Source organism: Carassius auratus, unplaced genomic scaffold, assembly GCF_003368295.1.
Source record: "Carassius auratus strain Wakin unplaced genomic scaffold, ASM336829v1 scaf_tig00011242, whole genome shotgun sequence".
Lineage (NCBI taxonomy): Eukaryota > Metazoa > Chordata > Actinopteri > Cypriniformes > Cyprinidae > Carassius > Carassius auratus.
The window spans coordinates 438,665-454,896 of record NW_020524184.1 but is presented as its reverse complement, the minus strand read 5'-3'; the positions used below and the strand labels follow the sequence as shown (position 1 = coordinate 454,896).

General features: G+C 40.4%; 1 protein-coding gene and 1 long non-coding RNA gene across 2 annotated transcripts in view; both read left to right on the top strand.

Moving 5' to 3' along the window:
• The window catches only part of LOC113073032 (scavenger receptor cysteine-rich type 1 protein M130-like), a gene marked incomplete at its 5' end in the record, with an annotated part of 34,907 nt that overhangs the window by 10,469 nt on the left and 8,206 nt on the right, over positions 1–16,232 (top strand). The gene's annotated exons all lie outside the window — the stretch shown is intronic.
• LOC113073016 (uncharacterized) lies at positions 8,027–10,755 on the top strand. Its single transcript, XR_003280430.1, has 3 exons — positions 8,027–8,260; positions 8,984–9,061; positions 9,981–10,755. It is a non-coding gene; the product is annotated as an uncharacterized LOC113073016 (long non-coding RNA).

Sequence of the window (16,232 nt, the reverse complement as noted above, 5' to 3'; positions counted from 1 at the left end):
GTCTGCGCTACAAGAACTGCGTAGGGGAATCCAGAGGCAGCTTCATCAGCTGATCAGCTCCGCCAAGACAGATGTACTCTACAAGCTGGCAGCCTCAATCAAGGATGAGGTGGGGGAAGATCTACCAGGGGATGATGCAACGGAGGTGGAACTCTATGACTTCATCGTGGACTTTTTAAAAGGTAACGAGTTGGCAAGTCAAGAGGACCAAGGCATGACCCGCCTGCTAGTCTTCAACGATCTCATCACTGAACTGCAACAACCTCCAGCGGCTGCAGAAGAGCAACGTGAGTTACTGGCAGAGACTGAATCATTAGTGGCACCTTCAGTTGTGAATGTTAAGGCAGACAAATTATCAGTTGTAGCCAGCCAGGTAACTGATGTGATAAAGCTGACAGATGTTGCTGCTTTACTGCCTCGAAGAGAATTCAAGATATACAGTGGCCAGATTTCTGACTCAGATTCTGATGTTAGCTATAGCTCACTGTGTAGGCAGATTGATGAAGGGATATCTGAGAATTTCTCTGAGGCAGAAGTAATTCGTACTGTTCTAAAGATAATTAAGCCTGGTACTTTCAAAGACATGCTGACGACCAAAGTTGGGTTAACTGTAGCTGAGCTTAAACGTTTCCTCAGAGCACACTTACGAGACAAGAGTAGTGCAGAGCTATTTCAGGAGCTTAGCAATACCAAACAACAGGACAGCGAAAGCCCACAACATTTCATGTACCGGTTAATGGGGCTTAAACAGAGAATATTGTTTGCTTCTCAGCAAGGTAGCTCAGAGTTTCAATATGACGACAAACTTGTCCATGGGGTATTTCTTCACTCGCTGTATCAGGGGATAAGTGAGAAATATGCACATGTAAGGCGAGACCTTAAACCCCTCCTTACCAATACAAGTATAACTGATGATTTCATCTTAGAGATAATGACAAAGTCAGTTAGTGAAGAGGTTGAGAGACAGGCATGCCTAGGTCAGACACACAAAACCAAAACAGTCACAGTAAATGCCACACAACAACGGGAGAGACAACACGCAGTCCAGCCTCCAGCTGAAGTTCAAGCCAGCGTTCTTCAAACGCAAGCCGAAGTCCAGGCTAACCGCACAGCTATACACGAACTGACAGCACATGTCTCTGCCTTAGCAAAAACTATAGAGAAGGCTCTCACCCCTACAGCCAGTACTCCAGTGCCGTCACAGGCCCATCCGTTAAGTACCGTGCAACCACCCAAGTCTGTCACAAGGGGAAAATGCAAGTCATGTTTAGCTCAAGGGACTGCAAACTGCAACCACTGTTTCAGGTGTGGCCAGGAAGGGCACAGAGCTGTGGGCTGCCTGTCAAAACATAAGCCAGCGGGAAATGTGATGGGGTCACTGGGGAGGGACCACCAGTGACCAAACAAGAGCCAGAGTCCCCTGCTTCTGTAACCAGCCATGACTTCATAACTCCCACTCATTGTCCATCACTATCGAAGCACAGAGTAAGAAAAGGAAACCATTTAGCAAAACTGATAGGCAGAAAGTGCTTGCTAAACTGTACTCTCAATGGTGTGCAGATTGATGCACTACTAGATAGTGGAGCTCAGGTTACGATACTGGAAAAGTCTTGGCTAAAGGAACATTTACCTGACATTAAAATCCAGCCACTCACAGACCTACTACCAGATAATACACTCAGAATCACAGCTGCTAATGGAACAGATGTACCTTTTGAAGGGTGGGCTGAAATATTGGTGGAAATCAAAAGTGTAAAACATGGTCAGGTAGCCATTAATGTACCCATGCTAGTGAGTCAGAGCTGTGTTAGTGGCCTGTTGCTAGGGTTCAATGTGATAGAGGAAATTATTTTAGAGAGTCGGGAAGAGCCAGAAAGTGTCAGTCTTAGTGATTTGCTAGCAGAGGCATTAAAGCTCCATCGAGATACAGCTGAAACTATTGTGTCCGTAATTAGTGATACTCCAGCCAAAACAAAGCCGGCAAATGACACCATCAGAGTGGGGAAGAAAGGTCTTACAGTTCCAAGTAGCCAAATATGTGAACTGAAGTGTCGTGTCAGATCATGGCCACAGGGAGGAACAATGCTTTTTAAACCCAACTTAGAAAGTGTCTTACCGGAGGGATTACAACTATTTCCTGCATTAGTTGATGTGCCCGGTGGTGCCTCCAAAGCGGTGAAAATCTCCATCTGCAACTCCACCAAGCATGACATTTTTCTGCCACCAAGGACAGTCTTAGGCTGTATAGAAGAAATGGTTGACAGCAAACCAGTCAATCTTTGTTCCCCGGCTAAGCAACAAGCAAAGTCGAAAAGTGATACTTACACATGTGTCGCACAGGTTAGCCCAAGCAGCGGTGCCAGCAGCAGAACGAACAGCTCAGTAGAGTCTCACACACAAGAAAAGTGGCACCCCCCGGTCAAATTAGAACATCTTGATCAGCAGCAGCAGGAGATGGTGCGCCAGATGCTTTTCGAGGAGTCTGATGTGTTTGTAAAAGAAGAAGGAGGCATCGGTTGTATACCTGACTTACAGCTGAAAATTAATGTGGTAGACAACAACCCAGTTCAAATATGCTATAACTCCATACCTAAACCCCTATATAAGGAGGTGAAAGAGTATGTGCAGAATCTCCTAGACAGAGGTTGGATCCGCAAATCTGTGTCTTCATATTCGTCTCCGGTTGTTTGTGTGCGGAAAAAGGACCAGAGTCTGCGGCTGTGTGTAGACTTCAGAGGCCTGAACCAGAAGACCATTCCAGATCGTCATCCGTTGCCCCGAATCCAAGACCTTCTTGACAGTTTGGGGGGCAACACATGGTTCTCCATCCTGGATCAAGGCAGCGCGTACCACCAAGGATTTGTGAGCGAGGAATCCAGACACCTTACAGCCTTCAGTACACCCTGGGGGTTGTATGAATGGATACGGATACCATTTGGCTTGACGAACGCACCTGCAGCTTTCCAGAGGTGTATTGAGGGTGTGTTGGAAGGTATTCGAGATGAATGCTGTGCTCCATACCTAGACGATGTGCTGTGTTACTCAACGTCTTTTGAGGATCACATACATCACCTCAGACAAGTTCTCAGTCGCATGAGAGAACACGGCATCAAACTTAGATCAACCAAGTGTGAGTTGTTTAAAAGAGAGGTTCGTTACCTCGGCCGACTGGTGTCTGGGGAAGGAGTCAAGATTGATCCACAGGATTTGGCAGCAGTGATGGCACTCAAAGAAAAAGAGCCTCGCACAGTTGGAGATGTCAAGTCCCTGCTGGGGTTTCTGGGGTACTACCGCTCCTTTATCCAAGACTTCTCTTGACTTGCTAAGCCACTTGCTAAGCCACTGAACTATTACAGAAACCCACGGAAACAGACGGAAGTCACTCCAAAAATCAGATAAACAAAAGTAAAGTTGGAGCTCAGAAAGTAGATAAAGGACAACTCCCATCCAGAACCCTGATCACATGGAGAGCACAGCACAGGGATGTAGTAGCCAAGCTAGTTGACATGTTGACGAATCCACCCATCTTAGCTTATCCAAACTTTAACCTTCCATTCATACTGCACACCGATGCGTCCAACGAAGGATTAGGAGCAGTGCTATATCAGCGGCAGGACAACAAGTTGCGGGTCATTGGATATGGTTCCAGAACTCTTACACCTGCCGAGAGAAATTACCACCTCCACTCCGGAAATCTTGAGTTCTTGGCTCTCAAGTGGGCCATTTGTGACAAGTTTCGTGATTACTTGTATTATGCTCCAACATTCACAGTTTTCACGGATAATAACCCTTTGACATATGTCCTTAGCACTGCCAGACTAAATGCCGTTGGACACCGATGGGTTGGTGAACTGGCCGACTTTCACTTCGATATTAAGTACAGGCCAGGGAAGATCAACACTGACGCAGATACACTGTCAAGGTATCCTGTGAAACTTCAGGATGGCATGAAAGACCACACGGAGACCATGTCACCTGAGATTGTGTCTGCGGTATGGCAAGGCAGCAAAGCCCTTCAAGAAGGTGACGTACCTTGGGTTGCAGCTTTGCAGCTGGAAGGTGGAAGTGCAGAGGTTGTGCCATCTGCGAGTATTTCCAGTGTTCCATCAGAAGACATCCAGGCAGCACAGCAAGAGGAATCTGCTATCTCAGAAGTTATTTCCCTAAAACTTCAAAACTGGATTCCCAACAAAAGGGACAAAAGAAACATGAGGAAAGAGACAAGGAGACTGCTGTATGAATGGAATAAGTTAGAAGTGGATGACGGGATTCTCTATAGGTGGACTGAACAACACAGGCAGCTTGTCCTCCCTGAGAAGTGGAAACCTCTGGTGCTTAAGACCCTCCACAATGACATGGGCCATGTTGGTGCAGAGAAAGTATCTCATCTCGCCCGCGAGAGGTTTTATTGGCCAAATATGCAGCAGGAAATAGAGGACTATGTAAACAAAAGATGCAGCTGCATTAAACAGAAACGACCAAATCTTCCACAGAGAGCGCCAATGGAACACATATCCACAAGCAGTCCATTTGAGTTAGTGAGCATTGACTATCTCCACCTGGAGCAAAGCCAAGGCTATGAATACATCCTGGTCCTCGTTGACCACTTCACGCGCTTTGCTCAAGCATATCCATCAAGGAACAAATCGGGAAAAACAGCAGCCGATAAGATATTTCAAGACTTCATCCCTCGCTATGGTTATCCGGAGAAGCTCCACCATGATCAGGGCAAGGAGTTTGAGAACAGTTTGTTCAACAGGTTACAGCAGCTGGCTGGTATTGGTCATTCAAGAACCACACCGTACCACCCACAAGGTAATCCTGTGGAGAGACTGAACCGCACACTTCTGCAGATGATGCGTACCCTGGAAGAGGAAAAAAAGAGTCAGTGGAAAGATCACCTGCCCCATGTCGTGCACGCCTACAACTGCACAAGGCATGAGGCCACCGGCTTTTCCCCATTCTTCCTCTTATTTGGTCGACCTCCACGCTTACCTGTTGACTTACTGTTCCCACCAAAGACAGAGTCTGAGTCATCTAATCGACAGACATATGCACAGAAGTGGGCAAAGAGGATGCGTTCCGCATATGAAATTGCTGCAAACAACAGTGAAAAATCGTCAGCCAAAGGAAAGAGTCAGTATGACAGAGCAGTCAGGGGTGTTGTTCTTCAGCCAGGCGACCGAGTGCTGGTAAAAAACCTGTCAGAGAGAGGGGGGCCTGGGAAGTTGCGCGCTTACTGGGAGCAGACAGTACACCGTGTTGTGGAGAGAGTTGATAATGGACCAGTTTATAAGGTGCAACCTGAGAAAGGACCCAAAACCCTCCGTGTGTTACACAGGAACTTACTTTTGCCAGTGAACGAACTGCCACTAGAGGAAACACTTCCTGCACCATGTTCAAAAGGAAAAACAAAGTTAAAAAAACAGAAACAAACCATTGCAGATACTCATGAAGAAAACACAGACAGCTCTGATGAGGAATACACTTACCAGAAGATTCCATGCTACAGGTTGGTGAGATCCCAACAGGCAGAGCATTATCAAGCAGTGCATCACCCTCAGACTGATCAGAGGCTAAGGACTGAAGCTCCTGAGTTTCACTCTTCTGTCAGAGAAGGCATAGACACCCAGGAGCATGTTTAGAACACATCACACACACAGGACAGAGGTCTTGAGGACTTCAGAGTGGAGGATGAACATCAAGTGGAGGAAGAGCAACATGACAGGATGCAAGTGGGGGAGGATGAACACCAATTGGAGGTGGAGGTAGTCAGAAGATCCCAAAGGACAGCCAAGCCAAAGAAACTGTTCACCTATGGTACACTGGGACAGCCATCTTATCAGCAGCAGAATGCAGGGATAAACTCATTACTGCCAAACTACCCTCCCCAAAGTAATCTCAATACTGTCCCTCTTCCGTACTTCACATATCTACACCCTTACTATTACAACTGCTTCACCCATGCATACTGACATATCACAGACTCACGTACATCTTAAGACATACAGTCAAATGTCAGGAGACATTAAAAGACAGGGGAGAGTGTAAAGGCTTAAAAGGGGTGTTCAAAGTTAGGCATAAGAGATAAAAAAAATAAAAAAAATAAAGGTAATTGAGTTAGTACATTTTGTTGTACAGCCATTTGTCGAAGAGGTGAACAATCTGGGAAAAGTAGACACCCATATATATATATATTTTTTGTGATAATGTTTACTAAATAGGTATGAAGAGGCCAATTTCATTGTATTGTACTTGTTACTATGGTGGGTTGATACTTATAGAGGTCACTAGATGGCGCTGAGCACCGGGAGGAACTTAAAACCATTATGAGACAAATGCTGCAGAATAAATACTGCAGTTGAGCTGAACAGAAGCTAAAGTTTTCGTCTCATTGTTTCTATATACAGGATTTAAAATCACAATCATCCCCCCTGACACTCACCAGGCCAGGGGGGCAACATAAACAACAGATCTTTTACTGTACCATCCTCACCCATACTCATGATACAAAAATATGATGCGACTTAATTACAAGGACCAAAGAAATCGAGTTTGAAAGGTGACAACGCCCACTGAGTGACGTGCCCACAGCCGTTTACCCATAAATGAAATGTGGAGGAGGGAGGGGAGGCCAAGATGGCAGCCGGTGCGGTCGAAGTTTTATGCAGCTGATTCAATTTTACTTTCCATCCCCTACATTTGAATGCTATTTAAACCCGGACGCATCAAAACGTTCGATTATACAATAGGGCACTTTTCTGTTTTGTTTAACATAAGTAACTTGTTAAGTTGAAGTCGGGTGGGGGCTGCCATCTTTTAGCAGAACTTCACTTGCGTTAGCATTCCCATTGACTCCCATTCATTTTGGTGTCACTTTGACAGCGAATAACTTTACATCTGAGGCGTTTAAAGACTCTGTTTGTCCATTATTTATATCTAAAGATACACGACAATGTATAAAGGGCTCCATTACCTTCTATGTTACATTATAGCCCCGTATAAACAGTTTTTGTAAAAATAGGCTAACGATTGCGTCATAACCACTCGGCTCTCTGTCGCATTACTGTACAGACAGGAGGAGAAGCTCGCAGGCAATTAACTTAATATGGCGTACTGGCGTTACATGTTAAAATACTATACAAAATAATTAATCAGAATACTTACTCCTGCTCACTCACGACAAAGAACTCCCCGCTCAAGCTCGCCGTCTCTGCAAGATTAACGATGGCAGTTTGCACGCACAGCCACTTAGAAGATTTACATCTGGCAGACAGGTTGCTGACGTCGTCAAGCTTCGTTTGAGTCTGCGCGTCAGAAACGGAAGTGCTAAAAAACGCTAAAACTGGGCTTCATTTGTCTCAATTGAGTTCCAATGGGGTCGCTGTGTCCATTTCTTTTACTGTCTATGGCCCCACCCCCCCACACAGACGCTCTGGTTGGTGTGATAGCATCATGTTGAGGAGACAGTGTGTTTTTAATTGTAAAGGCAAGTTTGTTTTATTTTCTACGGAGCCCCTCTGGTCACAAAAAAAATAAAAATATAACTAACTCGTGGCCTCAAGATAAGCTAACTCGTGGCCTCAAGATAAGCTAACTCTTGGCCTCAAGATAAGCTAAGTCGTGGCCTCAAGATATTGAAGTGTCTGACACATGGACCCTTTGTTATTGAAGGGGGGGTGAAATGCTCGTTTTCACTCAATATCCTGTTAATCTTGAGTACCTATAGAGTAGTACTGCATCCTTCATAACTCCAAAAAGTCATTAGTTTTATTATATTCATAAGAGAAAGATAGTCTGTACCGATTTTTCCCGGAAAAACACGACCGGCTGGAGGCGTGACATTACCGTGAGGAAAAAAACATCATCCAAAACAAACCATGGCTAACAGTCAGATTCAGCCGTTTATTTATGAATCAAAATCAGATCCCGAGGCTGAAACTGAACGAGAGCAGCAGCAGCAAAGACTCACTCCAAGCGGGGCTTGAACCCGGGTCTCCGGCATGGGAAGCGGACGCACCCGCGCCGCGGCCTTGAATTGTTTAGCTAAACGGCCCTAAACCGTTTCCCATTCATTCTCAATGGTAGTGCTAAACCACTACGGATGTAATATACTTTCGGCCGCTAGCGCTCTCGTGGCGCTCTTCCGGTTTTCGGCACCGCGGGAAGTTTGAATTCGCAGAAGAAGGAGAAGAAGAAAACACACAACAGCGATCGGCTCCGTTGTTAAATTCAACGCATTCTCAAGCGTCTATCAAAGGTAAGATACTTTACGTGATATCAGCTGACGTTTCGTTACCGTTAATGATGAAATCACGTTGATAAACTTTGCTCGTTTCTAAACGGTTTACTATAGTTCAGCCTTGATAGATTTGTTTGCAAATTATGAATGAACATAGCCATGATTTAAGTTTCTGTCTATTGTTTGTCATCATTAACATGTCATCTGTTGATTACAAGTTGAATTATGAATGAAGTAAACATTATTCTCACTTTTGTGATGAGATTACATGTATTCCACAGTTCAAAAATGTTTTCTGACTATGGTTTTACTATATTAACCATAATTTAGCCATGTTATTTTAGTAGAATCACAACAATAAATGTGCTATTGTTGTTATTGCATTGGCATTATATTTACAGGACAGTCATGAGACTTTAAATGAATATCAGTCTGCCAAGAACAGCAAGATTACTATAGTTTTACAATTAAACTGCATACAGTCTTACAGGATTTAAAAACTTTTATTTGTGAATATCATACAGTCCCAATGCTTACACACATACAGAGACACACACGTATATATATATATATATATATATATATATATATATATATATATATATATATATATATATATATATAATATTATGTGTATCAATTTAAGTATTATTTATGTGTGTGAGTGTGTTTGTTTGTGTCTGTAATATAGTTATAATTATTCCTTTTTTTAATATTGCTATATTGTTGTTGTTCTTTCAGAGAGCACTGCTTCTTCACTGATTGTGTCTTTGCTGTCATCTTTTCCTGGGACCCGAGCAGATCTTCAGTCAGAGACAGGTGAATATTTAACACATTAACTACAAACACACAAGAGTTCCTGCAGGTTTTAAAGTCTTAAAATGTCTTAATTTACCCTTACACAAATTAATGCCTTAAGAAAGTTTGAAAGGAATGAATCACTTCCTCTGAGTTTTGTCTTGTTTTCCAGTGCAGATATCTTTCAATCAATATGTAATTTATGATGCAAATGTAAAATGAAGTCTTGAAAAATGTAACACTAATTAAATGAGTTTACTAAGGAGCCTCGCACATGACATGCAGGAAAAAATATAAGGCTAAAACGTGTGTATGATTTACTAATTCATTCCCTCGATGTACTAAAACGTGCACACGATTACTATAGCGTTCCCTCGATTTACTATTGCCAGCAAATTAGTAAAGCATGCACACAATTTATTTATTTTTTTTGTAATTTTGTATCTCCAGTAAATGTATCTTTATTTAATAATACTTATGCATGTTTACTGGAAAACAAGGCAAAAACACTGAGGAAGAACAGCCTGTTTTGCAGCATGATCTGAACATACAGTAACATATGAAATGTTGTAGTGTCTGGCAGCAGAGGCTTTCAGTGTGTTTCTGTCAAATTAAATTATGAATATCTGTTGGAAGTTGTGTTTTCAAACTCTAAAGTTAATACTACTATCCAGACATTTCCATTTACAGAACATATTTGTGTTTTTCCTCATTTGTTCCTCAAATTTGATTTGCTTGGTTTTAAAAAGGTCTTAACTTCACCTTCATAAACCTGAAGAAACTCTGTTTCCTTACACATTAAACTCAATATTCAGCTTGTTGTAGACCCCACTGGTTCTCTGTCTGTGTCCTCGCTGTCCTCATCTCATGGGTCTCATGTGGAGCCTCACTCTGAATGTTCATGATGCAGGAATTGATCACATGTTTCCCCTCTGTATAGGAGCTACATGTATGTCACATCTGCCTGTGCTGGCCGTACCCGACCTGTGAAGACTGCTGACAGGGTGTTTGTACTGGACAACGAACGCTGAGCCTATCGACAACTTGCTTAATAAACACCACAGGAAGACATCCTAACAGCACGCTCCATCTGACCACAAAACTACACCTCACAGTATGTCAAGCAACTGACCACACTGCTGAACACCAGTTCTTCATTAAACACGACTGCAGAGAAGTAAACACCAGGATGTCATTCCAAGACTTTATGGAAATGGAGCACTTTAGACTGAACTGAAGGACACAAAGAAACGGGACTGCAAAAACACGAAAGGCCTGGAGATGAACACGTTGTTCACTTGTGCAGATTTTGTGAAATGGAACTTAGCCAGGATCCAAACAGTCCTCACACACACACACACACACACACACACACACACACACACACACACACACACACACACACACACACACACAGGCTATCCTGAAATAAGTTCAAAAAAGTTTTTGAAAAAAAGTAAAGCTAAAGTCTTCTTTATTTACCAACATCAGGGCATTGAGAAAGAGGTGACCTGGAAAGAGTCTAAAGAAAAATACGAGATATTAATTTGCAGCTTATTTAGCAATATTTAACTCATGTATATACTGTATATTTTAATTTTTCAGTGTGAGATTGTAATATCTATTTATATTGTCAGAATTCTTTTTTCTATTTAATTATTTTGGCTTGATCTTAAAAGGTGCTAAAAGCATTTAATAAACACAACTGAAAAATACAAATTGCTTCACGAGTGCTGTTTCCACTTCATATGACTAATATTTTACAGTGTCTATGGTTTTGAAAACTCTTACTTGATCAGTTATCTTAAGTGTGACTTACATTATTCCATCAATCAATTTTCACTCAGTACTTGAATATTACTCAGTTAAATTAAATTTTCTTCAATTTACATTTGAAAAGTAATTTAATATAACCATTTGTGTTTTTATATAATCATGTAATGTATACTAGCATTATTTTACTGTGTTTATTTTATATAATCCTTTGCTTTGTAATCCAAAAAGGAAAGACATAAATTTCAAAAACTTTGTAGCTGTAAGGTGTTGTTAAATGTTAGATTTTTTTTATTTATTAAAAAGCATAAAGCTGAGTTTAATAATAGTTTAGACCTGCGTGAGTGGGATTCGAACCCCGGTCCAAATGAATGCATGAAAAAATCTGATTGGCTGTGATGTAATTTCCGCTCTTTGGCCAGCTGCTGCAGTCTGATTGGCTGTCAGCGCATGACAACTATTCGCGGCTGGCCCCCGCGAAGAAGGCAGGGATATTTTAAGCAATTTTACTCACCGCCTGCGGTTCCAACACACGATCGTGACCCTTTTTCGTTGGGATTGCATCATCCTTAAGAAATAAACGATACGCAAATCCGTCGTCAAACTGGGCCTTGTTTGTTAAACAAGCATCTTCGAAATGCAGGGAACAAACAAAAACACTTGCACAACTCCGTTGATGCTCTGTAAAAATAAACTCCATCCACTGGTCCCTTAATGCTGTTTTTTTTTTTTTTTTGGTAATCTGTGCAGGGGTGTCTTGCCCTGGCAACCAAAAACACACTTCTTTTGTGACTTTTCGCAACGCTCTCGCTCTGATCAGTGAATGAATGTCTGTGCTCAGCCTCTCAGTGCTCTGCTATACAGGAGCACGCGCTCTTCCGGCAGACGTGCCCTCAGGACCCATTTAATGAAATTCTGCTCCATCTAACGTCACACAGAGCCATACTCGAAAAAAACTTTCCGAAACTTGTGACAAACCGGAAGGAGCATTTTGGGAACAAAAATACTCCTTCAAATGTACAACTTAATTTTTGAAACTTTGTCCATGTTTACCATGGGAATCCAACTCTTTAACAGTGTAAAAAACTCAGTATGCATGAAATAGCATTTCACCCCCCCCTTTAAACTGGACCCTGTACTGTAGTGCAATGTAATACTTCACATTCTGTTTTAATATTCAGTGTAATAGAAATTGCTGCAGTTCTGTTTCTATTTATTTACTAGTACTGTTCATCACAATCAATTCAATTCTGTTATTACAGTAATATAAATCTTGTAGGCTGCATTTCCATCCTTTATAATTCTTCTTCATATTTTATAGCATATTTTTATACTTTTTACATGTATATAGGCTACTAGTTTATTTACCAACTTCTATTATTATTAATATTCTTTTAAATGTCTTGATGTGCACATCAACTGTGACACAAGAATTGTCCCCCGGGTTATCAATATCAATAAAGATCAAAGTATTTCTGATTCTCATTTTAAGATATAGCCTATAGTAGTTGTGCAGACTGGTTCATTAATTATTGAAGTGTTTCACATTTTGGAAAAGCATGTCTGTGTAGCCTACGATAAAACGTCAGCAGAGGGCGTTCTAGGCTTAGGTCACGGTACCTCCATCTGGCTGTATGTATTTATGTGTATTTCCCATAGACAGTAAAAGAAATGGACAGAGCGACCCCATTGGAACTCAATTGAGACGAATGAAGCCCAGTTTTAGCGTTTTTTAGCACTTCCGTTTCTGACGCGCAGACTCAAACGAAGCTTGACGACGTCAGCAACCTGTCTGGCAGATGTAAATCTTCTAGTAGCTGTGCGTGCAAACTGCCATCGTTAATCTTGCAGAGACGGCGAGCTTGAGCGGGGAGTTCTTTGTCGTGAGTGAGCAGGAGTAAGTAATCTGATTAATTATTTTGTATAGTATTTTAAAATGTAACGCCCGTACGGCATATTAAGTTAATTGCCTGCGAGCTTCTCCTCCTGTCTGTACGGTAATGCGACAGAGAGCCGAGTGGTTATGACGCAATCGTTAGCCTATTTTTTACAAAAACTGTTTATACGGGGCCATAATGTAACATAGAAGGTAATGGAGCCCTTTATACATTGTCGTGTATCTTTCGAAATAAATAATGGACAAACAGAGTCTTTAAACGCCTCAGATGTAAAGTTATTCGCTGTCAAAGTGACGCCAAAATGAATGGGAGTCAATGGGAATGCTAACGCAAGTGAAGTTCTGCTAAAAGATGGCAGCCCCCACCCGACTTCAACTTCCGGGCGAGTTCCTTGCCCCTTGGTATTTCCCGGTATTTCCCAGTTGATGGCAAGGCGTTGCGGGATGAGAATGCGTTAGATGATCATATAATTAATTGTGACGGCTTTACAGAAGTAAGAGTGTTTTAATTAGAATGGTTAACATTTAGTTAGATGGCAAATTACTGAGTTAAGATAACCATAGACATCACATAATATATCATATATACACCTATATATGTCTATTTTCAAAACCGCTATTGAGTAGTTTATGGGTGACGTCACGGACACTACGTCCATATTTTTTTACAGTCTATGGTGCATACACATAAATGTAGATGTAATGCGTACCATTAGAGACCGAGGAGAATTTTTTTTTTTTTTTTTTTTACCACTACCTACTTAAGTGTTTGTGTGTTTAAGAAATTTCAGATTTCGGTAGCACTTTATTTTACAGTCCTGTTCCTCATGTATATACTATGTACTTATTATAGTAATTACAATAACTATGTAATAACTAGGTACTAACCCTGAACCTACCCCTAAACCTAACCCTACCCCCTGTAGTTACCTTGTATTACCAGAACTTTCTTAGATAAATACACTGTAAGTACACGATAAGTACATGTTAGTACACGTACTGTAAAATAAAGTGCAACCCAGATTTCAGATGTTGCTTCATTTAATGGCTGTGTTAAGTGTGACCACATACCACTGGTCCATTCAATTACACTGAAATTATTATACAGTATTATATTTAAGGTGTTCAATATTTATTGTATTATGCTTATTTAAACGATATTTACATATATAATCACTCATGTACATATATACACACACATACACTATATTTATACAAGATATACAATATAATACATATACCTATCTCTATCTATTATATTGCCATACACATGTATATACATATATTTAAATAGCATTATATTTATTGTATTATTCATAGTTACTTACAGTAAACAATATTTACATACACTATATTTCTACAATATATACACATGTATATAATATATATATACCTATCTATTACATTACAGTACTTATACATTATCTTTATACTTCATTATATACACACACACACGCGCTATATTTATACAATATATACCTATCTATTATATTACATTACACATTTATATACATATATATATATATATATATATATATATATATATATATATATATATATATATATATATAATACATATTTATATACATATTTATATACATATATCTTTAGATTCTTATTGTTTTTTGTGTTATTATGAAATTATAATAAAATATGTATAAGGAAACACTGCTTTAGTTTTGTATGTTGATCAGAGATACAGAACAGAGTGTGAAATCCATAGTATTTACAAAAGTATATGTACAATATTTACAAGTGAATTTGGGATTTTCAAATATAATCATCAAAATTAAAAGAAATAAACATATGAAAATCTGTGTGTAATGAACAAATATAATATACACGTTTCACTTTTTGAATGGAATTAGTGAAATCAACTTTTTGATGATAATCAAATTATATGACCAGCACCTGTATACAAACATTAACACATCATCAAAGATGAGAGTTTTTGGACTCAATGGCTCCATGCCTTGACAAGTGGTCCACATTGGTAGTTCACAAGCAAACATGCCACTGTGAACAGTTGGTTTATGCTACCAGAAATGGACAAGGGGATGACTGTGTCAAACAACTCATGCTCTTTAACGTGACGGAGAAGACGTTCAACATTTACCCTGAGACTAACCACAGACTGAGTGTGTCACTTCATCAGCTGACATTTGTTTTCCATTGGTCAGGAAAACAGGCCGGTGGATTTTACATGGCACTTGGCTATCAATTAAGAAGTCCTTATCCATCATGATGGCCAAGTCAGGTGTAAGAAGGTTAATGATCCCTGACTGTTTGAACACCTCCTGGTCACTAAGAGACCCTGCATACAGTGCCATGAGGTGCCATTCCTACTTAAGCTTTGAAAGTGCAGTGAGACTTGTTATTTGAAAAGACCTCACTTTGTAGAAGCAAAGAGGAAGTTGTTTGGCAGCGGATCTCTGTACAATACAGGATAACCTGTGTGTCTCGAAATTGATGGCATTCTTCTGGCAGATGGGCTCGTACTGTCTCTTTTGGCATCCAAATGCACTCTGACCCCAGGACAAAGTACAGGAAGTTGGCCCAGGTTGTTATGATGCGGGTTACAGTGGTCTTAAGTACTTGAAACCGATGACCAAGGTCCTTTTGCTTGAGGCCCAAAGCAAAATGCATCAAGAACAGGAAGAACTTGTCTATTGCAGGAAGTGCCTGAGTGTTTCCAGGATCCTTGAAGACTTTAGAGTTGGTGACACTAATTATCCTGTGAGTGGCCGGTTCAATCAGTTCCAAGAAGGCCATCAGGTGGTTGGTTCATTGGTTCTCACATGGCATAAAATAATTATACATAGCTTTGTAGTAAGTTTAAAGTTTAGGAAATAGGAACGCTGAACTACAAGTAACTGATACAACAATCTTGCAATATTGAGTCATGACAATTATGGAATTTGGTATGTAGGATTAAACTAACTCTGGTTGCTGTTGAAGACAAAAGCTGGTGTTCATACTTATAATTAATGTTAGTCAACGTTGTTATTATTTTGGTCAGTGTTATTTATCAGTGTGACTTTTAGGCTGCCTAGGCTACGTGTAGCTAGCGTGTACAACTCCAATCAAATTTATCAGAAACATGGACTAGTGTTTTCAGGACATTGGCAACGCTATTACAAATGCTTACCACAGGCAATTTAATCTTACCTTGTATAAAAGCATGTCCTTTCTAGCATATTTCCCAGCTAATCTCTTGAGACCAAAGTGGTGTATGATCTTTGTTTGCTCCAACTGCTTCCGTACATCTTCTATCTCCCTTTTTAACTCCTCGTTTTCATGTAGAACCATGTAGTTTTGATTCATGGCCGCTGTCGCCTCTGGCTTGCTTGGTTTGGGTTAGGATAAAATATATGAAATACTTTGTTTTTTTTAATAAAATATTATGTAAAAGTTATGCATTTTAAATACATAAGGTTCATTACCTAATAATAAATATACATGTTTTTTATGCATTTAAAACATATTGGATTTATTGGTATTATTACATAAATCTTATGACTG